Source organism: Myotis nattereri (genome assembly GCF_964212035.1).
Source record: "Myotis nattereri genome assembly, chromosome: X".
Taxonomy (NCBI): Eukaryota; Metazoa; Chordata; class Mammalia; order Chiroptera; family Vespertilionidae; genus Myotis; species Myotis nattereri.
The window spans coordinates 112467784-112488773 of NC_138078.1; positions in this window are offsets into that span (position 1 = coordinate 112467784).

Consider the following 20990-nt stretch of genomic DNA (forward strand, 5'->3'; position numbering starts at 1 on the left):
TATTCATAATGATGAATAGCAAGAACCTACAACCAAGATTACTCTACCAAGCAAAGCTATCATTTAGAATTGAAGGTCATATAAAGAGCTTCATGGAAAACAAAAATCTAAAGGATTTCATCACCCCCAAACCAGTATTACATAAAATTTTGAAGGGTATTCTAGGCGGAGGAAGAAGAGGAGGAGGAGCAAGAGGAGGAGGTATAGAAGCAATAAATACATATTATCAACAATTGAATATAAAAATCAAAATAAACAAACAAGGAATCTAATGAACAAAATAAACTGATGAGTAAAATAAAACCAGAGGCATAGAAACATGGAATAGACTGATGAATCTCAGAGGGAAGGGGGTGTGGGGTGGGAAGAGATTAACCAAAGAACTTATTTGTGCACTAGAGGCCCGCAGCATGAAGAGATTCATGCAATAGGTCTTCCCTTCCCCTGGCTGCAGGCACTGGTTTTCCTCCAGCACCTGGGACCCAGACCTTCGCTCTGGCCGGAGCCTTCAGTCTTTGCAGCTCCAGACGGAGCGCCTATGTATGCAAATTAACTGCCATCTTTGTTGGGTTAATTTGCATACTCTCCTGATTGGCTGTTGAGTGTAGCGGAGGGATGGTTAATTTACATGTTTGTCTATTATTAGGTAAGATATGCATTACCTATGGACATAGACAATAGGGTGGTAAAGGCCTGGAGTGGAGCAGGAACCAGGTGGAGGGGGAGAATGGAAGGGAAAAAGGGGATATCTGTAATACTATCAACAATAAAAATTTTTAAATGAGTAAATAAATAAATAGATAAAAATTTAATTTAAAAAAGGAAAAATTATGACATAGTGGGCTCTAGGGCTTAGGTGTTTTTTATAGTGCTCTTGCTGTGCTTATTTGTAAGATTTAAAATCCTACCTAATAAAAGGGTAATATGCAAATCAACCAAACAGTAAAACGACTGGCCGCTATGACACGCACTGACCACCAGGGGGCATATGCTCAATGCAGGAGCTGTCCCCTGGTGGTCAGTGCACTCCCACAGGGGGAGTGCTGCTCAGCCAGAAGCCCTGAGCCAGGCTCATGGCTGGCGGGCACAGCGGCAGTGGCACTAAGGATGTCCGACTGACGTCTTAGGCCCATTCCCCAGACCTCTAGTTCTATATAATAAAAGCCTAATATACTAGGTGTCCGGTCGTCTGGTTGTCCATTCAGCCAATCAAAGCGTAATATGCTAATGATATGCTAAGGACACTCAACCTCTCACTATGATGTGCACTGACCACCAGGGGGCAGATGCTCCGACTGGTTAGGTTAGCTTGCTGCTGGGGTCCGGCTGATTGGGACTGAGCAAGATGGGCCAGACACATCCTGGAGCCCTCCTGCGGTCCCTCTCTAGGTAGCCAACCTCCCATATCCCTCCCCGGCCCCTATTTTGCACTGGTGGGGTCCCTCAGCCTGGCCTGCACCCTATCACAATCCGGGACACCTCAGGGGAGGTTGGAGAGCCAGTTTTGGATTAATCCCACAGGCCAGGCCAAGGGACCTACTGGTGCAAAAATTCATGCACCAGGCCTCTAGTATCATAATAAAAAGCAAGGAAAAAAGAGTTCTTTCTGTATTAGAGCTGCATAGTATTCCATTGTGTAGAATCGTACTACAGCTATTTTATTCACTCATCTGCTGATGGGAACTTCGGCTGTTTCCAAAGCTTAGCTATTGTAAATTTTGCTTCTATGAGCATAGGGGTACATACTAGTATATTATTTCTGATTGGTGTTTCGGGTTTCTTAGGATATATTCCTTGATAAGGGATCACTGGATCAAATGAGAGTTCCATATTTAATTTTTTGAGAAAACTCCATATTGTTTTCCACAATGGCTGCACCAGTCTGCATTCCCACTAGCAGTGTATAGGATTCCCTTTTCTCCACATCCTCACTAGCACTTCTCATTTATTCATTTGTTGATGGTGTAAGGTGGTACCTCATTTTTGTTTTAATGTGCATATCTCTGATGATTAATGATTTTGAGCATGTTTTCATATGTCTTTTGACCATCTGTATGCCCTCTTTAGAGAAGTGTCTATTTAGGTCCTTTGCCCATTTTTAAATTGTATGACCAATTTGTTTCCAAATAGCTCCCATATTTTCTTTGAGGTGAGTCATACCTTAAATTTGCATTTCAAAGAGATGGCTCTTGGTACCTCAGGGAATAGAGGTAGAAAATTTACAACTCTAAGGCACAGAGAAAGGATATAACTTTTCTCCAAGAAGGAGTTTGGGGCATATTTTCCTCTTATCAGAAATCTAGAGTAATTAAATTTTTTTCTTAATTGCAGTATATTTGTTTGCAATGTGCTTGTTTTTGTAATATCTGCAAGAATTTTGAGATTAATGGGGGAGTTTTGGGGGGGTGTAAGGATAGCTAGGCTTTGAGTTGTTTCTAAAACTACATTTCTATTATTTTAGACTACTTGTAAGCCAATAACAGTTATTTTTTTCTCACCTGAGGATATTTTTTGCATTGACTTTCAGAAAGAGTGGAAGGGAGGGAGGTAGGGAGAGAGATTGGTTGCATCCAGCATGAACCCTGACCTGGGCCAAGAATGGAAACTGTAACCCAGGTAAATGCCCTTGACCGGGAATTGAACCCAAGACCCTTTGGTGTTCAGGCCAATGCTCTAACCTTGGGGTCAGCAAACTGCGGCTCGCGAGCCACATGCGGCTCTTTGGCCCATTGAGTGTGGCTCTTCCTAAGCCTTAGGAGGACCCTAATGAAGTTAATAACAATGTACCTACCTATATAGTTTAAGTTTAAAAAATTTGGCTCTCAAAAGAAATTTCAATCATTGTACTGTTGATATTTGGCTCTGTTGACTAATGAGTTTGCCGACCACGGGGTTAGTAACCAATTAGCAAACTGGCTGGGGCAAGAACATTTGTTTTTAATTCCACAAATCATTGGATCTGCAATGAGAATATTGTCAAAGAAATGATCCAATTATCCAACTACATTATCCTCAATTTGCTTCTTTATATCAGGAAGATTTTCCCACTAAGATGAAAATCAGAAGATCACTATGTTCTAAATCCAGAATGTTTAAATAAGTTGTTCCACAAAGGACTAAAGATGTTTCTTTCTGTTTGAGTACATAGTTCTATTTTAGCTTGTTAGAGAATACTTAAAAAATAGTCACTCTGGAGAGACATCATCAACATAACAAAATAGATTCCAGCACTCATTCCCTCTCCAAAAGCAAATGGGCAGCTATCCATTGAGTTATGTAGTCAAATAAATGTAGGTTTAAATTGAGCTCTGTCATTTACTAACTATATGACCTTGGGTAAATCAATGATTCATTGTGAATTTCAAATTCAATATTTGCAAAAAGGACATGATAATAACCTGTCTTCTAGGATCACTTTAATTATTAAATGTGATTGTATATGTAATGTCCCCAATAAACGCTACAACATTATGAATGACTAAAGGCCTGGTGCATGAAATTTGTGTATGGGTAGGGTACCAAGGCCTGGCTGGCAATCAAGGCCAATCTGTGGGGTGAACAATGGGGCGATCAGGGGGCCCCCACTGGCACCCACCTTGGCTGGCCTGGTGCTGCCCGCTCGCCAGCCCCACATCTGCCGCTGCCGCTAGTAGCCTCCCTCTGCAGGGTGACTGGCAGGACGATCAGCCCACCTTGGCTTGCCTGGGGTCTGTGGGCTGGGGGCAGCTCCTGTGTTGAGCATCTGCCCCCTGATGGTCAGTGCATATCATAGCGAACGGTCGGCCATTCAGTTGATTTGCATATTAGGCTTTTATTATATAGGATAAATACTTATAATATCTATTGTCGTTTTTTCCTAGCCTCAAAGTATCTACATTGAGAACCAAGGTTGCTTTTTTTTTATTTCTCACATGTCACATAGCACAGAATTTACTTACAGTTTGCCAACTGACTGAATCAATCCCCTAATCAATGTCCTTATCCTGTAAACTTTGGTTGAACATTTCTATAATATTTTGAGGATATTTTAAACACAAACATAGCCTCTGGCCAAGAAATAACAGTTGTAAATGAAGACTCCACGACTCTAATGTTTACTTTTTGGGATTTGCCTCTTTCTTACAGTGTCATGGCAAGTAGTTCCAAGAGAACTCAAAGGATTTACTTCTGTCTGTTGAAGTTATTTGTGAGAAAAAGAAATTGTGAGTGAATGAAGCCCTATCAAAATGAAGAAAAAAAATCCACTTCTTTTAAATACTAATCCTTTCCATGCTTTCGTCTTAGATACTGAAAAAAATCTTCTCTAAGGAAGAAGGGAAGATATGGAGTATATCCATTTTCTCAGAAACTGTTAGCAGATGGCCAAAGCACGTGTTGTGATTCCCTGGGCTGGCAGTTTACACTTTCTGACCCTGCCAGAGCACAACTATGCAGTGATTAGTATTCAAGCATCAAACGTATTTCTCAGTATTTCTTTATATAACTCAGTAGCTGCCAAGATTCCTCTTTATTGCCTCTGACTGCTTTTCATCTTTTCTGATATCTGACAGCACCTGAGATTTTTTAAATATATTTTATTGATTTTTTACAGAGAGGAAGGGAGAGGGATAGAGAGTTAGAAACATCGATGAGAGAGAAACATCGATCAGCTGCCTCCTGCACACCCCCTACTGGGGATGTGCCTGCAACCAAGGTACATGCCCTTGACCGGAATCAAACCTGGGACTCTTCAGTCAGCAGGCTGATGCTCTATCCCAGGGGTGGGCAAACTTTTTGACTCGAGGGCCACAGTGGGTTCTTAAACTGGACCGCAGGGCCAGAACAAAAGCATGGATGCAGTGTTTGTGTGAACTAATATAAATTCAAAGTAAACATCATTACATAAAAGGGTACTGTCTTTTTTTTTTTTAGTTTTATTCATTTCAAAAGGGCCGGATCCAGCCCGCGGGCCGTAGTTTGCCCACGGCTGCTCTATCCTCTGAGCCAAACCGGTCAGGGCTGCACCTGAGATTTTAAGCCTACTTGGCACAAAACAACTTTATAAACTTTTATTTTAGCTTTGTTACTTGGGCTCTTAGTCTGTGAAGCACCCTTTAAAGCATGGATTTGTTTGTTTCAGGTGTACACACTTGACTTGTTTACAGGAAGAAATCTGTATAAGTTTGCCAAAGAGCACATGAGGCTATCTCTGAGTGTATGAGCTTTGTCCTTGAGGGATAACACCTGCTTCAGTGCCCTCAGCAATTAGCTCTTTTCTTTCTTCCCCTACCCTTCTCCAGGAATCATTTTCTACAGTTCCTTGTGTTTTGAAGTTTCACAGGATTATATTCTGTGGGGAATTATGTGAATCAGAATAATATATGGCCTTTTAAAATGTCTGCTATTCCTTGGTTACAGAAATATATGTTTTTCTATGGTACACTCTATGCAACAAAAAGGATCTGGTTTTAAAAGAAGTTTAGCTAAAGATTTTGCAAGTCACTTGTTAAAACAGTAAAACTATGTGACTATTTAGATTACTTTTATAATGGAACATTGAAATTTACCCTCCTCATCCTTAATCTAGTGGGAAAACTTGATTTGAAAGTGGTAGTAGATCAAAAGAGTAGTTTATTTTCCCAAAGCAGGCCTTTATGTGCCCCAGGTCATTAATAGAAGATATCACTCTGAGGGAGAAAAAAATTCCTACTCAAGATGAACCTTCTTTAAAAAGATTCAAAGTATAGAAGAAGAAATGACATTAGAAAAGAAATACAGCTACTCAAAAGTTGAAAAATGAATAATTTTACTCAGACTAAAGTACAAACTGAAATTATACCAAATTTTATATATATCCTATCTAATAAAAGAGAAACATGGTAATTAGCTGTAACTTCACTACCCTTCCCATTGGCTAATCAGTGAGATATGCACATTAACTGCCAACCAAGATGGCGGCGGGCAGCCAGGCAGCTGATGCGAACATGGAGGCTTGCTTGCTCCAGTGACTGAGGAAGCCAGGTTCCCCGCCTGCCTGCTGGGCTCTGAGCTGCGCTCTAAGAAACATTGTTACAAATATACAAGCTAAACAGAACCACAGAAACCTGCTTTCAGCCAGCAGGGATCTCAGAGCTGGAGCCACAACAAAGTTTCAAATACAGAAAGTAAATAAAGCCCAGAAACCTGTTTTCAGCAGCCGAGGTCTCAGAGCTGGAGCCGAGCCTTAGAGCTAAAGATGGCTCTCAGCTCCAGTGACAGCCAGAAAAGGTAAATAAATCCAAGAATAAAAAAGAAAAAAGAAATAAAAGAGTGGTTGGGAGCTTCAGTCACCTGCCAGCCTGAAAACGGCCCTCAGCCCTTCACCCAGACTGGACAGGCACCCCAGTGGGGACCCCCACCCCAAAGGGGGTGTGACCAGATGCAAACAGCCATCATCCCCTCATCCAGACTGGCCAGGCACCCAAGCGGGACCCCCACCCTGATCCAGGACACCCTTCAGGGCAAACCAGCCGGCCCCCACCCGTGCACCTCTATCTTATATAGTAAAAGGGTAATATGCCTCCCAGCACCGGAATCAGCAGAGCCACAAGGCCTCCTGACCTAGGATCAATGGAGCCATGAGGCCTCCCAGCACGGGGATCAGCGGAGCCGCAAGGCCTCAGGGCCTGGGATCAGCGGAGCAGCGAGGCCTCCCAGCACTGGGATCATCGGAGCCACAAGGCCTCCCGAACCCAGGATCAGCTGAGTCGTGAGGCCTCCCAGCACTGGGATCAGGGGAGTCGTGAGGCCTCCTGGCCCCTGGAGCAGCATGACATGACGGGGCAGCGCCCAAACCCCCTGATCGCCCTGTGGCTCTGTGTGTGACAGGGGGCAGGGTCACAACCTCCCTATCCGCCCTGCTCTGTTCGTGACAGGGGAAGGCGCCTGAACCCCCTGATCGGCCCTGCTCTGTGCCTGATAGGGGGAAGCTCCCTAACCCCCTGATCGACCCTACTCTGTGTTTGACAGGATGTGGTGCCCCAACCCCCCATGGGCCCTGCTCTGTGTGTGACCGGGTGGAGCTGCAACCTCCCCATCGACCCTGCCTTAAGTGTGACAGGGGTGGTGCCCCAACCCCCCAATCGGCCCTACCCTGAGCGTGACTGAGGGTGGCATCACAACTTCCTGATCTGCCCTGCTCTGTGCATGACAGGGGGCGGCGCCCCAACTCCCCAATCGGCCCTGCTCTGAGTCTGACCAGGGCTGCACCTAGGGATTGGGCCTGCCCTCTGCCACCTGGGAGAGGGCCTAAGCCAGCAGGTCGTTATCTCCCAGGGGTCCCAGACTGTGAGAGCGCACAAGTGGGGTTGAGGTACCCGCCCCTCCGCCAGTGCACAAATTTTTGTGCACCGGGCCTCTAGTATATATATATGCAAATTAGGCTGGGAAGCCATAATGGGTCATGACCAGACAGGAGGAGGCTGTGCATGCAGGTGAGGCCCGGAGCAGAGATGGAGATAGACACAGGGTAGCCTGCCTGAGCTGGCACAGCAGCTTGGCTGGAGCAGACACAGGCAAGGGTGCAGGGGTTGTCTGGGGCAAAAGTCAGGCACCGGTCCTGGTCACCTGGGGCGCCAGTAAGGCCTGACTCCTGCAGTGGCCAGTGCTGCCAGCAGCCCAGTGCTTCGAGAGTCAGGCATGGGTCCCGGCCGCCCACGGTGTTGGTCTGGCCTGACTTCCGCGGTGGCCCACGGGGTGCTTTCTCTTATGGCAGGAGGCAAGACGCCTCCTCGTGAGATTTCAACTGTGCGCTGGGCCTCTAGTATATTTAATATCATCTAAGATGACTAAAACTATAACTTGCTACATGTTTTATACAGCCATCAAACTAAAAATAATTTATACATTTTCAAATGTTTAAAAGAGCAAAATAATATTTTGCTATACATGAAATTTATATGACAGTCAAATGTCAGTATCTATAAAATTTTGTTTAAACATAGCCACAATTTTTACATATTACATATGATTTCTTTCACATTATAAAAGTATAGTTGAATAGATACAGCAGAGAATAAAATGACTCACATATTTACTGTTTGGTCTTTTACAGAATAAGTTTGCTGATCTTAGATCTAAGACATAAAGGACAGAATAAAATACAAAAACAATAAAATTAAGTTATGAAATAAAGGGATATAACTGTGGATGCCATGACAAATAAATAGTTGGAAACTCAATAAAACAAATAAATAGTCCTTTAAAGTAAAAAATAATAAATGGAACTGACTGTAAACTCATCAAAAGTGAAAAAAACAAAACGCACATTCATTGGAAACTTGTATTAGGGAATTAATCAGATCACATGGCAGAGAAAATGTGCAAATATGAACAAAGGAAAACTTTAAAAATCATGGGTTTGTAGAAAATTAAAAAGAATCACCAAAAACTCCTGAAATAAATAATTATTTCAGGGTGGCAGAATGTAAGGTTAATATACAAGAGTTAATTGTTTTTCTATATACCAGAAGTAAACAAGTAGAATTTAAAATTAAAACAGAATACTATTTATGTTAACACTCCCCAAAATGAAACAGTTATAAATCTAACAAAAACATGTACAATATCTATGTGAGGCAAACTAAAAAACTCAAATGAACAAAATCAAAATACTAAATAAATGAAGAGATACTCATCTTGGGGGGAATGGAAGATTCAATATTGGCAAGATATCATTTATTCCTAACTTGATCTATCTATTAATGGCAATCACAATAAAAATCACAGCATTTTATTTTGTGGACATCTATAAACTCATTCCAAACTTTATATGGAAATTCAAAAGACATGAATATCCTACACAATATTGAAGGAAAAGATACAAGGTAGAAGACTGAAACTACCGGGCCTGAAGATTTACTAGAAAGCTACCATAATCAGGACAGTGTGGTATTGCTGAAATAATAGACAAGTAGATAAATGAAACAGGATGGAATGTTCAGAAATAGATCCATGTACATATACTCAGTTGATTTTTGATGAAGGAACAAAGTCATACAATGAAATAAAGGTATCCTTTTCAACAAATGGTGCTGGAACAACTGTATATCCACAGATAAAACATATAACCTAATGTTATACCCTTTATTGAAATTAAATAAAACTGGATCATAAAACTAAATACAAAACAGAAAACTTTAAAGCTTATTTAAAAAGTAAGAGAAAATCTAAATGACCTTGAATTTGGTGATGACTTTTTAGTATAATACCCAAGGCACAGTTTATGAAATAAATGATTTATCAGCTGAACTTCATTAAAATTATAAACTTTTTTCCTGTGAAAGACAATGTCAAAGAATGAGAAAACAGGCCACAGACTAGGAGAAAATATTTTCAAAAGATACACTTGATAAAGGATTGTTATTCAAAATATACAAAAAAACCTCTGTAAACTAAACAATAAGAAAACAAATAAAATTTTTAACAGATACTTCACCAAAGGAGATATACAAATGGCAAGTAAGCATATGAATATAGTCTCCATATCATATGTCATCAGGGTAATACAAATTAAAACAACAATATGATACCAGTATCTACCTATAAGAATAGTCAAAATCCAGAAGATTCATACCAGATGCTGGCACAAATGTGGAATAACAGGAACTCTCATTTATTACTAGTAGGAATGCAAAATTTTACAGCCACTTTAAAATAAATTTTAGTGGTTACTTACAAAGCTAAGCATACTTTACCATACAATCAGAAATCATATACATTGGTATTCACCCAAGAGAGTTGAAAACAAGTCCACTAAAAAAAAACAAAAAAATGACACCTGCATATGATGTTAATAGAAGCTTTTTTCCTAATTGACAAAACATGGGTGCAAACAAGAAATCCTTTAATAGCTGAATGAATACATAAATTGTTGTACATTCAGACAATGTGACATATTTAGCACTAAAAAGAAATGAGCTATTAGGCCATGAAAAGACATGGAGGACACTTTATTGCATAATACTAAATGAAAGAAAATCTGAAGTATACATATGATATTATTTGAACTATATCATGACCTCTGGAAAAGACAAAATCCTGGAACCAGTAAGCAGATTTATTGTTGCCTTGTTTTAGGGGTTTGTAAGGGATTGAAGGTAAAGCACAGAGGATTCTTAGGACAGTGAAAGTACTATTTATAATACTGTAATGGTGGATACATGTCATTAAACATTTGTCTAAACCAGGGGTCCTCAAACTTTTTAAACAGGGGGCCAGTTCACTGTCCCTCAGACCGTTGGAGGGCCAGACTATAGTTTAAAAACAAAACAAAACAATGAACAAATTGCTATGCACACTGCACATATCTTATTTTGAAGTAAAAAAAAACAAAACGGGAACAAATACAATATTTGTATTTGCATGTGGCCCGCGGGCCGTAGTTTGAGGACCCCTGGTCTAAACCCATAGAATGTACAATACGGAGGGTGAACCCTAATATAAACTATCAACTTTGGGTGATTATCATGTTTCCATGGAGACTCATCCATTGTAACATATGTAACATTCTATGAGGCCATTCTATGCAGGACACCATCAAACTTATCTATATTCAAATTATGGGAGTCTGAGGAGGAGCAATGAGAAAGCAAGGAGAAGAAATATTTTTTAAAGTATTTTATTATTTTTAAAGAGAAAAAAGGGGGGAGAGAGAAATATTGATGTGAGAGAGAAATATGGATTGGTTGCCTGGTGCATGTGCCCTGACTGTGTGGATCAAATCCGCAACCTGGGTATGTATCTTGACCAACAATCGAACCTACCACCTTTTGGTGTATAGGATGATGCTGCAAACAACTGAGCCACACCAGCCAGGGCCAGAAATATTTTTAAAGTAATAGTGGCCAAATTTTTTAAAAGTTTGATAAATTTAATAAAATATGTAAATCTACAAATTTGGTAAAGTACAAAGATATACATATACAAGAAGTACATGAAATTCAACAAAATCTCAAAAGTAATCTACATAGACACACTATAATCCAACTATTGAAAGACAAAGACAAAGAGGAAAGCCTAAAAGCAGTTTTTTAAAAAAGGCATCATCTCATACACAAAGGATCCTCAATAAGATTAACAGCTAATTTCTCATCAGAACACTGAGGCCAGAAGGCAGTAAAATAACATATTTAAAGTGTTGGGAAACATTGCTACCAACCAAGAATGATATATTCAGGAAAGTTATCCTTAAGTCATTTTCATATTAAAAAGAAAGTTTTGGTTCAGAGAAGAAGATGGCTGCTGATGGGACAGCAGGCTGCAAGATAGTGTGAGTGAGAGAATGAAAGTAAAGAGTGTGGACATGCAGGGAGTGTCTGTATTTGTGAGTGAGGGACAGCTATATTCCATAGGACTGTTGGGGACAGGTAGACCAGGCTCCCCTAGCCAGGCAGCCTCTACTACTGCTGAAATCTCTTCTGGAGCACTGGTTCCAACGCAGAGACTGCACCATCTCGAAGGGGAGACCTGCTGTGATCAGAAGCCCAGCCTTACCTTCAACCGGGAAACCTCAGATACCTCCCAGGACCCTACAACCACAATGCCCAGGGAACAGCTACCTCAGCAGTGAACCCGCAAACACCAGGACTCCAGCCTCCCTGACCGCGGGCACCTAAAATGTCTGTCTAGGGGGAGACAAAACAGTACCAAATACGCAGATGAGCTCTGCGCATTCTCACAGAGCAGATAGAAGGGACAGCTGAATTGATCAACACCAACCAGAAATTGGTGAATGAAACACAGCTGGTGAGGCAACAGTGGATGGAAAGGTCAGATATTGCCTAGAGAAAACTGCCTCCTCAGATTCATCTGGGTGTATGTTGTTTTGGTGATTGTTGTTTGCGTTTTTTGGATTAGTTGTTGTTTGAAGTTTGCATTCATCTCTCAGTGTTTGTTGTTTGCATTTTTTGGATTAGTTATTGTTTTATTGGAGTTCTCTCTCTCTATCTCTCTCCATATATATATATATATATATATATATATATAGAGAGAGAGAGAGAGAGAGAGAAATATATATATATTTATATATATAAATACATATGTATATATAAATATATATATATGTATATATATTTATATATATTTCCCCTTCTTTTTTTCTTCTCTTTATTTTCTCTCTTATATTTTTTTCCTTTACTGTCATTTCCTTTAATGTCATTTTTGCATTCTTTTCTATCCCCTAATTCTCTTTTCTCTGGTGGTCACCTTTATTTGGTGTTATTAGCATGGTGAAAACATTTGTGTTTGGTGCCCTGTGCATTGAGTCTTGTTGTTTAGTATTCTGTGCCTTTAAGTCAATGCAGGAGAGAGAGAGAGCTACATAAACAGACATCTAGAGAGGAGCAATCATGGGGAGAAAAAGAAACAGCCTGCATACAAAAGAAAAGGAAGAATTGCCCAAAAGAAAGTAAACAAAATGGAGGCAAGCAATATGTCAGAGAAAGAATTCAGAGCAATGGTCATAAGGTCACAGAAAAGGTTGGAAGACAAGTACAACAATATGTGTAAGAACCAAGAGAAAATGAAAAAGAACCAAGAAGAAATGAAAAATGACATCACTGCAATAAAGAACTCAATAGAAAGCATCAACAGTAGACTAGAAGAAGAGGAGGACCACATCAGTGAGCTAGAAGACAAGGTAGGAAAAAATACCCAAGCAGAGCAGCATCTAGAAAAAACAAAAAATAAAAACAAGGAGGAGAGCCTAAGGGAACTTTGGGACAACACGAAAGGAAACAACATCTGCATAATCGTGAGGGCCGGAAGGTGAGGAAACTGAGCAAGGAATAGAAAACCTGTTTGGAGAAATAATGACAGAAAAATTTGCAGATATCGGGAAGGAAAAACTAAAGAAAGTGCAGGAAGCTCACAGAGTCCCAAATAAGATGAACCCCAAAAGACTAACACCAAGACACATTATACTTAAATTGGCTAACACCAATGACAAAGTAAGAATCTTAAAGCCTGCCAAAGAGAGACAGAAAGTTACCTACAAAGGATCCCCAATCAGACTAGCTCCTGATTTCTCATCAGAAACACATCAGGCCAGGAGGGAATGATATGCAAAGTCATGCAAAGCAAGGGTCTGAATCCAAGAATACTGAACCCAGAAAGGCTATCATTCAAAACTGAGGGTGAAATCAGAGCTTCACTGACAAAAAAAAAAAAAAAGGAATAAGAGAGTTCATTACCACCAAACCAGCAATGCAAGAAATGCTAACGGGTCTACTGTAAACAGAAGAAAAATAAAGGGAAGAAGGAACACAGGCATAAAGAATAAAAATGGTGACAAACAAGTGCCTATCGATTATAACTTTAAATGTAACTGAATTGAATGCCCCAATCAAATGACATGGAGTAGCTGAGTGGATAAGAAAACACGACCCATATATCAGCTGTCTACAGGAAAGCCACCTCAGAACAAAGGACTCACACAGACTGATGGTGAACAGATGGGAAAAGGTTTTTCAGACAAATGGAAATGGAAAAAAAAAAAAGCTGTGGTAGCAATACTTATATCTGACAAATTAGATCTCAAAGTGAAGGTCATAACAAGAGATAAGGAAGGCAACTTAATAATGCTAAAGGGAGAAATTCAACCAAAAGGTATACCTCTGGTAAACATATATGCACCCAATACAGGAGCACCCAAATACATAAAAAAAACCAAAAAACTTCTGGAGGATATCAAGGGAGATATTGACAGCAATACAGTCATATTAGGGGACTTTAATACACCCAAACACCAGTGGAAAAATCCTCTAAACAAAAAAATCAGAAAAGAAACATCAATCCTAAATGACTCACTAGATCAGATCACTAGATCAGGTGGTATTAATTGACATCTTCAGAATATTTTACCCAAAGCCAAAGAATATACATTATTCTCAAGTGCACATGGGTCATTTTCATAGACAGACCATATATTAGGACACAGGCAAAGTCTCTTCAAATACAAGAAGGTAGAAATCATATCAAGCATCTTCTGAGATCACAATGGCATATAACTAGAAATCAACTACAATAAAAACAATAAAAAATCAAGCACCTGGAGGCTAAATACCATGCTACTAAACAATGACTAGGTTACCAGAGAGATCAAAGAAGAAATAAAAAGCATCATGGCAACAAAAAAAAATGAAAACAAAACAATCCAAAATCTATGGGACACAGTGAAAGCAGTCTTGAGAGGGAAGTTCATAGCTCTACAGGCCTGCCTCAAAAAACAAGAAACAATGGTAATAAATTATCTAACCCTAAACTCAAAGAGCTAGAAAGAGAGCAACAATAAAAGCCCAGCATAAGCAGAAGAAAGGAAATAATAAAGAGCAGAGCACAGATAAATGACATAGAGACAAAAAAAAAAATACAAAAGATCCACAAAACCAAGAGGTGGTTATTTGAAAGGATAAATAAGATTGATGAACCTCTAGCAAGGCTCACCAAGAAGCAGAGAGGACCCAAATAAACAAAATCAGAAATGAAAGCGGTGAAATAACAACCGATTCTACAGAAATACAAACAATTATGAAAAAATACTATGCACAACTCTGTTTCAACAAAATGAACAACCTAGATGAAATGGACATATTCTTAGAAAAATACAAGCTCCCAAAACTCAACCAAGAAGAATCAAAAATCCTGAACAGGTTGATAGATAGCAAAGAAATTGAAAGAACGATCAAAAACCTTCCAGCAAACAAAAGCCCTGGTCCAGACGGCTTTACAGGAGAGGTCTACCAAGTATTCAAAGAACTAAAACCGATCCTTCTCAGACTATTCCAAAAAAATTCAAGAGGTAGGCACACTTCCAAGCTCTTTCTATGAAGCAAGCATTACCCTAATCCCAAAACCAGATAAAGACACAACAACAACAAAAAAAAGAGAACTACAGGCCAATTTCCTTGATGAACATAGATTCTAAAACCCTCAACAAAATTCTAACAAATCAGATTCAGCAATACATTAGAAAGATCATACACCATGACCAAGAGGATTTATTCCAGGGATGCAAAGATGGTACAATAACCACAAATCAATAAATGTGATATATCACATAAACAAACTGAGAGACAAAAATCACATAATCATATCAATCAATGCAGAAAAAGCATTTGACAAAATCCAACAGCCTTTATTGATAAAAAAAAATCTCAGCAAGGTGGGAATAGAGGGATCATACCTCAACATAATAAAAGCCCTATATGACAAATCTAAAGCCAACATCATACTCAATGGGAAAAAACTAAGCTCATTTCCCCTAAGAACAGGAAAAACACAAGCATGTTCACTTTCACCACTCCTCTTTGACATAGTATTAGAAATACTAGCCATAGCGATCAGACAAGAAGAAGAAATTGAAGCATCCAAATTGGAAAATAAGAAAACTGTCCTTATTCGCAAATGACATGATGCTACACATATAAAACCCCAAATACTCCACCAAAAACTACTAGATCTTATAAATGAATTTGGCAAAGTGGCAGGATACAAAATTAAGACCCAGAAATCTATGGCCTTTTTATACACTGATAATGAACTCACAGAAAGAGAAATGAAAAAAAATCCCATTTATCATTGCACACAAAAAAATTAAGATACCAAGGAATAAACTTAACTAAGGATGTAAAAGACCTGTACTTGGAAAACTACAGGACATTGAAAAAAGAGATAGAGGAAGACATAAAACAATGGAAGAACATACCATGTTCATGGATTGGTAGAATCAACATCATTAAAATGTCCATACTACCTAAAGCAATCTACAGATTCAATTCAATCTCCATTAAAATATCAATGGCATATTTCATAGATCTAGAACAAACTCTCCAAAAACTCATCAGGAATAAAAAAAGACCCCGAATATCCACAACAATCCTGAGAAAGAACAAAGTTGGAGGAAGCACAATACCAAATATCAAGCAATATTACCAAGCCACGGTTCTCAAAACTGCCTGGTACTGACACAAGAACAGACATATAGACTAATGTAACAGAAAAGAGAATCCAGGAAACAACCCAAGCCATTATGCTCAATTAATATTTGACAAGGGAGGCAAGAGCATACAATGGAGTCAAACACTCTCTTTAATAAATGGTTCTAGGAAATTTGGTCAGATACATGCAAAAAAATGAAACTAGATCACCAACTTACACCATACACACAAAAAAAACTCAAAATGGCTAAAGGGCTTAAATGTAAGATGGGAAACCATAAAAATCCTATAAGATTCCATAGGCAGTAAAGTAGCAGTCATATGTCCTAGCAATATCTTTACAGACACAGCTCTTAAGGTAATGGAGACTAAGGAGAAAATAAACGAATGGGACTACATCAACATAAAAAGCTTATGCACAGCAAAAGAAACCATCAACAAAACAACAAGAAAGCCCACTGCATGGGAGAACATATTTGCCAATGTTATTTCAGATAAAGGTGTAATCTCCAAAATTTACAGAGAACTCATACAACTCAATAAAAGGAAAATAAATGATCCAGTCATAAAATGGGCAAAGGATCTAAATAGACAATTTTCAAAAGAGGACATACAGAAGGCCCAGAGACATGAAAACATGCTCAAAGTCACCAATCATCCGAGAGATGTAAATCAAAGCAACAATGAGATACCATCTTACACCTGTCAGAATGGTTATCATCAACAAATCAACAAATGACAAGTGCTGGAGAGCATGTGGAGAAAAAGGAACCCTCTTGCACTGCTGGAGGGACTGCAGACTGGTGCACCCACTGTGGAAGACAGTATGGAGTTTCCTCAAAAAGTTAAAAATAGAACTCCTATTTAACCCAGTAATCCCACTTCTAGGACTATATCCCAAGAAAACAGAAACACCAATCAGAAATGATATATGCACCCCTATGTTCATAGCAGCACAATTTACAATAGCTAAGATTTGGAAACAGCCTAAATGCCCATCTGTAGATGAGTGGATTAAAAAACGGTAATACATCTACACAAAGGAATACTATGCTACTATAAAAAAGAAGGAACTTTTACCATTCACCTCAGCATGGATGGAACTGGAGAGCATTATGCTAAGGAAAATAAGCCAGTCAGAGAAAGATAAATACCACGTGATCTCACTCATATGTGGGATATAATGATCAACATAATTTGATGAACAAGAATAGATCCAGAGACAAATGGTAGGGTAGGTGGGGTTAGAGAGCAACCAAATGACTTGTATGCATGCATATTAGCATAACCAATAGACACAGACAGTAGGGCAGTGGGGGCTTGCTCAGGGTTGGAATCGCTGGGGGAGAGGGGATCAAATGGGGAAAAAGGAGACATATGTAAAACTTTAAACAATAAAAAAAGAAAGTTTTGGAAGTTAGTTGCCAGAAGACCTATACTATAAGGAATGCTAAAAGGATTCCTTTAGACTGAAAGGAAAGGACAATTGACAGCAATTTATCAAGTTTAACATATCCACTTGAGTTCTAGAAACACTTGCTGTAATCACATCATATAAAGGGTTCAATTGGTAATACTTATTGTCACCATCATCATTATTTATTAAAATATTTTTAGATTCTTTGAGTATAATATCAGATTGAAATATCTTGTTTAGTGATATGCAAAAAGCTAAAAGTATTTTTTTAAAAAATTCACAATAATATATGTTAGAGGATTCCCTTAATAGATAGTCCAAGGATCTACTTGGAAAATATAGATTTTTTAGGCAATTTCTGTAACCCAACATTTTTGTGAATACTATAGTCTAATGCATGATAAATTCTACAGGTAGAATTTCCTTCAAGGGAGGAGCCTTATTAAGCTGTGGCAAGTCGCATTTGCTAATGTCTCCTATTGAGTGAACTGCTTTCTTCCACCGACTGACAAGAAATGGATGTCAGAAGAAGGTCTGTCTGAAGACATTTTTTTTATAAGATTGTGAATTTTTTTTAAAATATATTTTCATTGATTTTTTTGCAGAGAGGAAGGGAGAGAGATAGAGAGTTAGAAACATCGATGAGAGAGAAACATCGATCAGCTGCCTCCTGCGCATTTCCCACTGGGGATGTGCCCGCAACCCAAGTACATGCCCTTGACCGGAATCGAACCTGGGACCTTTCAGTCCGCAAGCCGACGCTCTATCCACTGAGCCAAACCGGTTTCGGCTGAAGACATTTTTTTAAAAAAATGTATCATACTTGCTCACAAAAAAACTCAATTTAGTGAAAGAGGTGGGTACACAATTAAACACAAGACAACAGACAAAAATCTATGACAACATATTCATATTTATGTTCTGGTTAGCCTTGTTCACTGCTTTTACTCTTTCCCATTTTTATCTTGAGTAATAATCAGAGCAGGAAATGAATGATGTAAAAAAAAAAAGAACATAGTAAACAATAGTATATGAAAATATACTTTAGAAAAAAGGTTACTCCAGGAATTAATATATTTGGCAGAAGTTTCAGATCCAGAATATGAAAAACTTCTATAAATAATTAAGGGGGTAAACAGCCCAATTAAAAATTGGCAGAGAGTTTGAATAGGCATTTCGCAAAGAAGCTATAAAAATGGTAAATAAGCATATTTGAAGATGATCACTATCATTCATAATTAGGTAAATGCAAATTAATATTACAATATACCAATGCACTCCCATTCAAATGGTTAACATTTAAGGGACCCAAAATATCAAGTGTTGACAAGGATGTGGAACAACTGGAGCTCTCATGCATTACTTGTAGAAACATAGAAGAATACAACAAATTTTGAAAACAGTTGGGCAGTTTCTTTAGAATTAAGTATACTTATATGACACAGAATTTCACTCCTAGGTATTTACCTAAAAGAAATGAAAGTATATGTTTACACTGATATGTCTACAGATGTTCATATCATATTTATTCATAATAGTAAAAAAACTAGAAATAAAATAAATGATCATCAACAGATGTGATAAATTGTGGCAAATCTTCAAAATGGAATACTACTCAGAAATAAAAAGGAACATAATATTGATATATGTAGCAATATGACTAAATCTCAAAAAACACCTGTGTATGAAAGAAGCGAGATGCAAAGGAATACATACTGTATGGTTCCACTTGTAGGAAATTATCAGTGGGCTATATCTAATCTATAGTGACAGGGAGAAGAATAGTTTCCCTGAGATAAGGGCTGAGAATAAGGTTTGACTGGGAGGGACACAATGGAAACTTTTAAGGGTGGTGAAAATGTTCTGTCTTGATTGTGGTAGTGTTTACATGGGTGTATGAATTTACTAAAACTCATTAAACTGTACACTCATTAAGTTTGTACATTTTATGTAAATTATATCACACACACACACACACACACACACACACACACACACACACACCTGTTTATTCCTCTCCCTAAAGCATGCCAAAATTAGCAAAGAATGGAAAATAGAGAACTCTTTAATGAAATTATATAACACTTAAAACCTGAAACCAGAGATATGAAGAAAATGTGAGAGAGAGAGAGTAAAATTTGGACCAAATTGAAAAGACAATATATATTCTATAGGTGTCACAAAAATGATTCCTCTAAACTAAATTATTGATCTTGAAACAAATAGTTAATGATTCTTTAATTTATAAGAAATGGACTATGGCTATGAAATTGCTTGAAGGAAAATGGAGTCTATTCCCATAAAAATTTAGGTCCATACAGAAAGGTAGTGGGATAAAAAGGACTGATGAAGTTAAGTATCTCTATGGATATAGCATGTTTATTTCCTTCAAACTCTTGTCCCTGATAAGTGTCATCGGGAATCTGTGACATCTGCAGATTTACTGTGAGTTGTGTTCCCCTCCTACAGAATAACTTATTTATTCCAAAGGAGGAAATGACAAAATTTAATAGAGAATTGTTACCTACAGCTGATATGAAAATATATTATTTTGAGACAACCTACAGCAAGATAGAAACCAATATCAGGAGAGAAAATGGGAGGAATTAAGGAAAAGGTCATAGTAAACAAAAGTATGTGAAAAATAAACTTCTCAAAAAGTTAGATTTGAACACTTAGCATGTGAAGAATATTTATGTAAAATATTTTAAGTCATTAAACAGAACATGGGAATTAATGAATAAACTTTTGGCTATTATAAATAACTAGAGGCCTCGTGCATGAAATTAGTGCATGGGTAGGGTCCCTAAGCCTAGCCAGCGATCAGGGCCAATCTGTGGGGCAACTGGCGGGGAAATCAGGGGTCCCTGCTAGCACCTGACTTGGCTGGCCTTGCGCCACCCACTCCCTGGTTCCACCCCCTGCCACCACGGCTGGTCACCTCCCTCTGCAGGGTGACCGGCAGGGTGATTGGGGGCCCCCACTCACACTCATCGTGGCTGGCTTGGTGCCACCCGCTCTCTGGCCCCACCCCACACTGCCACCACTGGGCCTGTAGGCTGGGGGAAGCTCCTACATGTGCATCTGCTCCCTGGTGGTCATTGTGCATCATAGTGACTGGTCATTCTGCAGTTCAGTAGATTTGCCTATTAGGGTTTTATATAGCTAGATGCAATGATCATAGGCATGCGTATAACTTTTCAAATGAGTGTTTTTGTTTTTTTCAGATAAATATTCAAAAGTGGCATTGCTGGGTCATACGGTAGTTCGTATTTCTCTGAGAATTAGTGATGTTGAGCATCTTTTCACATGTCTGTTGGCTATCTTTATGTACTCTCTAGAGAAATGTTTATCAGGCTCTCAGCCAATTTTTAAATCAAACTGCTTTTGTTATTGAGTCATATGAGTTCCTTATACATTTATTTTAATTTCATTTCATTCTTTCAAGATAGCATGCTCTGTATTTCAATATTTTGAAATATTGAGAAGTTTCATATCCATTTGAAAATAATTATATTCTATAGTGTTAGGGTATAGTGTTCACAGATTCAATTTGATCATGTTATCAATAATGTTGATCTTTTACCTTTGGGACAGCATAAATGGACCTGAAAAACATT